Source organism: Zonotrichia leucophrys, chromosome 4, assembly GCF_028769735.1.
Source record: "Zonotrichia leucophrys gambelii isolate GWCS_2022_RI chromosome 4, RI_Zleu_2.0, whole genome shotgun sequence".
Taxonomy (NCBI): Eukaryota; Metazoa; Chordata; class Aves; order Passeriformes; family Passerellidae; genus Zonotrichia; species Zonotrichia leucophrys.
In genome coordinates, this window is record NC_088173.1 from 41,287,359 (window position 1) to 41,293,204 (window position 5,846).

Here is a 5,846-nt window from a genome sequence, read left to right on the forward strand (position 1 = left end):
GCTCCGCCCCGGCCCGCCCCGCGGGGCACCGTGCGCCCGGCGGCCGCTCGGGAGCGGCTGGGCTGGTGCAAACAGCTGCCCCTTCTCGGTGGTGCCGCTTTGGAAGCCGTGTGCCTCGGGAGAGGGCGCCCGCGGGGCGGGAAGCAGCTGAACCCGGGTCTAGCGGACGGCACGGAAGGCTCCTGGTGCAGGAGAAACGGCTCCAACGGGGGCGGGCGGGAGCGCGGCGGCGCTGCCGTGGCCAGCCGGGTGCCTCGAGGCAGCAGCGGGGGCTGGAAAGCCGTAGGAAGCCCGAAGCGAGCAGCTCAGAGGGCAAAAATGGAAAGGAAAACTGGGGAAAGCTCGTGGGTGTGTGAATATCAAACAGGACAAGTAAAGAAAGGAAAAGGGGCAAGATCTGCACTCGACCACCTGTGTTTTCCTCCTGATTTGAGCAGGGAAGAGGGATTCGCTGAGGGTCCAGCTCCCACTCCGGCGTTAGGCCCTCTCCAAGAGAAAGGAAACTGTGAAAAACTCCAATCACTTGTTTTCAAAAATTTTTAAAAGTTTAATAGTAATAAAATGGTTAAAAAATAGTAACACAATTAGAGTAAAAACAATTTGGACAAATGGAATTAAGACAACATGAGACAATAAAAACAAAGAGTTAAGGACGTCCAGGTGCCTTTTTCTGGGCATCATGAGCCCGAAAAAGGACCCCTGCTAACAAAGGATTAACCCTTAAAAACAATAGCCTGTTGCATATTCTTACACTTCATATATGATGCATAAATTCCATTCAAACACAGGATTTTGTCTGGTCATTGCCAACTTCTTCCTTCTAATCCTAACAGTGCCTTCAAGGCGGGAAGAAGTTCGTTTCTTCTGATAAGAAGGCAATAAATTCTTTTCCCTGAAAGATTTAGGTGTCCTGTGGCTGCTGTCTGGTGCGAGTGCCTCATTCCTTTCTTTAAAAAAACCCCACTAACATAATTCTTATTTTAAAAATTTTTATGACCTAAAACTGTATTTAACACAGTACTTAAGAGAATTAATACAGCATTTCTTTCTAACGCAACACATATAACATTCATTTTAATATTTGCAAAAATCCAATCATAAAATACATTAATTTTTCACAGAAACTTGGTGGCACCTGGCTGGAGGAGGGTTTGCCTGCTCCAGCCTGTGCACAGCCCGTCCTACAGCGCTTGGCATGACACAATCCAAGAAAGCGATGCTAGCAGAAAAAGGCTGAAAGGGATGTCAGCCCAAAGAATCCCAGGGAAAGGGAATAACCTAGTCCTCCGAGAAAAAGGCAGTCAGCATATTTTCTGTGTGCATCTTTCATAACTGTTTCAATAGAAATAGGGATGTGTGCCTCTCCACATTTGAGCGATCAGAAATATATCTGAGAACCAATTGCTTAGGATTCAACGAAAAACCTGGAGTCCAAGGAGAGTTCCAAGAGAGTCATGTGGACAAGGGCTTTGCTTTCTGGTTCCTATTTTTGGCTCTGGTGTCTCTCCTCCTACTCTTTGCCTCATCTGGTTAAATAATTTCTCTGAGGCAGAAGCAGGATGATCCCTGGTGAAGCCTCTAGACACAACAGCCACAATTGTCCAGTTAGATCTGACATTGCCAAACAGCACTTCAATGTCTTCATTCTTCTGAGTGTTTAGCTATGATCATGCCCAAAAGGCCCAGTAAGGATCAAGGCCATAACCTGTCAGTGCTACACACAGTATAATAAAGTGTTCTTACTATCTGCACTACAAGTGCTTTTTAAATATTGCAAAGATGTGTGGATTCAAGTCAATTAAAAGTGCCCAAAGCCAAGAACAGAAACAAATCAAAAGAACATTACTTTCCAGACTGGCTGATATTTATAACACATGCATATTTTAATTTTGAATTTTGTCTGTTGCTTCCCAAGAAGAAAGTGATATAGGTTTTTTAGTACTTGTTTATGAATTTTCATCTCTGGTGCAAATGGCAGAGGCCAAAGGCTTGGTTAGTTTGTTTTCATCTGTGTTAAGGAACAAAATGCTTCATCCAAATGACAGATGCAGCCCAAGCAGCAACAGTAGATGCTGTCTAGATCCTGAGGAAAACAGTACAGTTCACAGTAATGGGTCATGCAGTTTTGTATCTCCGTGACATTTCAGTACCTTTATTTAGACAGCAACCAATGATATCTAATATTGCCATCTGAAGCAGGAATTGCAGTACAGATAATCCTGTGCAAGGCAAAGTGTTGGCTTGTGTGTTTGTTGAGAAAACAAACCTTCAAAACTGAAAATAGTTTGGTTTAGTCTATGTGCTTGTTAACCTCTGCTTTAGTGAAATGGCACACCTTATGTCAAATTCCTGAGTCTCAGAAGGCTGGAATCCATCAGTGTATCTGGAGAAACAAAAGAAGATTTGGAGACCTCTCCTTGTAATATTCATCACATGGAATTAAGGCATTGCTTTTTTTGGCTGCAATGCCTGGCTATTGGACCCACTGGCACTGTTCTCAGGCTCCATAAACAAAGAGTAGGAAGGGAGCAGTCTCTACCAACATTTGTGCTTTAAGAGCAGGGGAAGGTGGCTGGGTTGACTCCTGCTCTCACTATGCAACAGTGAGGAAAAACACTGTGAAAATGTATCATGACAGGAGGCAGTTTTAGGCACAGGCAGCCATCCTGTGTGAGCTAAACAGACCAAGACAGGTGAGACTTACACATAAACACATACTCTTATTTATTGCACTCAGGCTTCCCCTCCATGCTTGTATGAATAATTCACAAAATCATTAATGTTAAATGGGAAGAAAAAAAATCAATTCTGTTATTGAGTTGCTTGAAAAATTACCTTTTCCACCTGGGACAGCAGGAAGGAAACCTGCCTGCTCATCCAATCGCCTCCTGGTGACAGTGCTGCTACCAAAGTCCTGTCATAACCATGCTGAAGTTTGGCCTTTGCACAAATCTTGCACTCCCATTGAAGAACACTTGGCTGCTAACTGCAAACACTGTTGACTTATTTTAAAAAAGAAACAAACCTACTTGCTCTCTTTACTAAGTGGCCTTTGCCTTTTAAAGATAAAGCTGTTAAAAACTGCTGATCACCTATCTACTGACAATTTCGTTTCAAATTGATTACATCATTACATTTTATTTGTTTGCACTGTAATCTGTGAAGGCATAAAATTTCTCTGCCTCACTTTTACCAGTGAACCAGTTTTCCTAAGAGAGAAGGCATTTTTTTTTTGTTCAAGCACTATGACCATGCTTTCAGTATGGGTAAAACAGTATGATGTACATTGAAGACAGAAAAAGTGCCAGTTTTAAAAATTTTCCATGCTTTAATTTTTGAAGGCTTATTTCATGTAGAAAGGCTACAGTTAGTCATGTTTCTAATAGAGTATTTTTCAAAAAGAAACGTCCCATGAGAATATACCAGCGTTGCTATACTTGAAAGAAAACATTTTCATATATCCTCATTTTTCAATTTATTTCACCAAGTACAGTGCATAGCAAAAAAGTTGTGGTTGAAGTGATATGCTTCAAGTTTACCTAAATCAGGTGCTCCAAATGGATGCAAAAATTTTTGTTGTTTTTTTTCCTTTAATTTTGTGAGAAGTTTCTGAGATTCTTAATTTTTGTCCTATTAATACTAGCAATAGTGTATTTTCATGTCTGTGGCAAAAGTATGTTTATTGTACAAATAAACATGACCCTCTGATGTAACACATGCTTTTAATGGGGATTGGATTGAATCAAAGACAGAGGAAAAGGATCAGTCTTACCACAATGCTTTTCTGATTTTTTTTTGTTGTTGTTGTTGTTGTTGTTTGTTTGGCCACACTTAATTTATCCCCCTAATTATCAGCACCTCTCAAGCTTTGGTGGCATGGAACATGGCTACAAACTTGGTTTCCAAGATGGGGAAAATCTGGTTAACCAAGCTGGGAAGAGAGCCTGTACCTCATGAGACAGTCTCAGGCTCCCTTTGCTAAGTTATAGCATGTGTTACTGCCTTCTGGTGGGTCAGATCTAATAAAAAGTAGCATTTCATTTGTCTCTTGTCACTGGAGCTGGGCAGCTTCAGAATATCAAACATGTAAATGCAAATATCTCATGTAAATATCAGTGTTTTATTGCAAGTAAATAGGGTCAGGGTGGTTATCCCAGGGCTTGTTTTTATCTTGAGCAGTTGAGGAATGGCAGGTAGCCAGCAAACCACTCGGGGGAATTCTGCACTCTCTAGTCTGTCTTCTGGCTGCAGGCAAGGCATGCTTTCTCTCTAGCACTGTGTTTGCTATAACTCACTGTAAAAATTGATATCTTTTATAAAAGGAGTCAGATCTTTTCAGCTTCACTTTGTATCCTAAGTGGAATTTTACTGTCTGCTGTCATGGACTTCCAATTCTTATTACACTGAAAATAAATAGAAGTAGTTGGGCTTCCACAGAGCCTTTGAGCCTGGCAATGTGCACTGATGGAGCTGCAGCCTTGTGTGTTGTCCCCAGCAACAGCAAGGGCTTATAAGCACTGTGTGCTTCATGAACACAGTACCCAGGCGTGCCCCATCTCAAATAATTTCATTTCCATAGTTTAGAAATTTATATTTCTAGGAATTAATCAATCCAACCCAATTAAAACCAACTGACCCAGCAGACATGATAGAATTTGTGACACCAATACAAGGAGCAGGCCACAAGGATGGCACCTCCTGTGGCTGTTGAGCATGACCTGGCAGCCTGGATTTCCACTGCACTGGGAGAGAGGAAACAGTGAATGAAAAAACATGGGAGTATTAGTCCAGAACTCCATGATCTCCTTAATGACCAAAACTTCCACGGCAATAAAAGTAACCACTTAAAAAGAAATTTTTTCCATTCACAGCAGGATTTTAAGGAAGGACAAAACATGCTGATAGCCAGTAAATTATCTTTACATCTTGGTTTGTTTTTTTTTCTCCCCTGAGTGATATTGAAGCTTGCACTTCCCAAAGGAGCATTAATAAGGCTGTAGTCCTCATGGCAGCTCAGACACACACACAGGGGTGCCACTTCCTAGGGCTGCTGTGCAGTGTAATCCTTGAGCTGGATGCAACCACCAGATCCTTGTGTCACACAGGCACTGCAACATGCAAAGAATAACTTAAAAGCCCAAATGTCTTAAGACAGCATCTGGGTAAAAATCAGCCTCAGCTCAAATCTAACAAGAATGTTAATCCTTCTAATCCCTTGTAGGTGGATTTCAGAAAATTATATTAATAAAACACTGGGCAGAGTGCTTATTTGAAGTGTAACAAACTTCAATTATTATTTCATTGAATGGATGTATATACATCTTATTAAAAGTCATAAATTATATGAGAAAAGGAGGCTGTCCATAGCCACATACAATGAGCATTTTAGGAAAAAAAAATCAATTATATAATTGATAAATGCAGTATTTAATGTATGAACTAATGAATGCTTACAAAAACGGCTGTTTAACGGATGTCTTTATAAACTTAAAAGATAGTTATAAGTAACTATCCCTTATAAAAAGAAATATGCCTTTTCAAATTATTTAATAACCTACTTTTAGAAGTTTGATATGCAGGGATATAGTACCTTTCCCAATTATACTCTAATTAATAGCCACAGTTTAGATATTACAGGTCTTTCATCACACGCATCTTTCATACTGTCAAATAGAAATACTAGGGGACATCAACTGATATCAATAATCCACAACTGCACACAAATCATGGCTACTGATTAGTAAAGCAATTATCATATTAAAAGAGTTCAACAGGGCTCAACATACTGTAAAATTAGAAATCACTCAATACCACAGCCATTATATAGAATAGCATTGATTGGATGT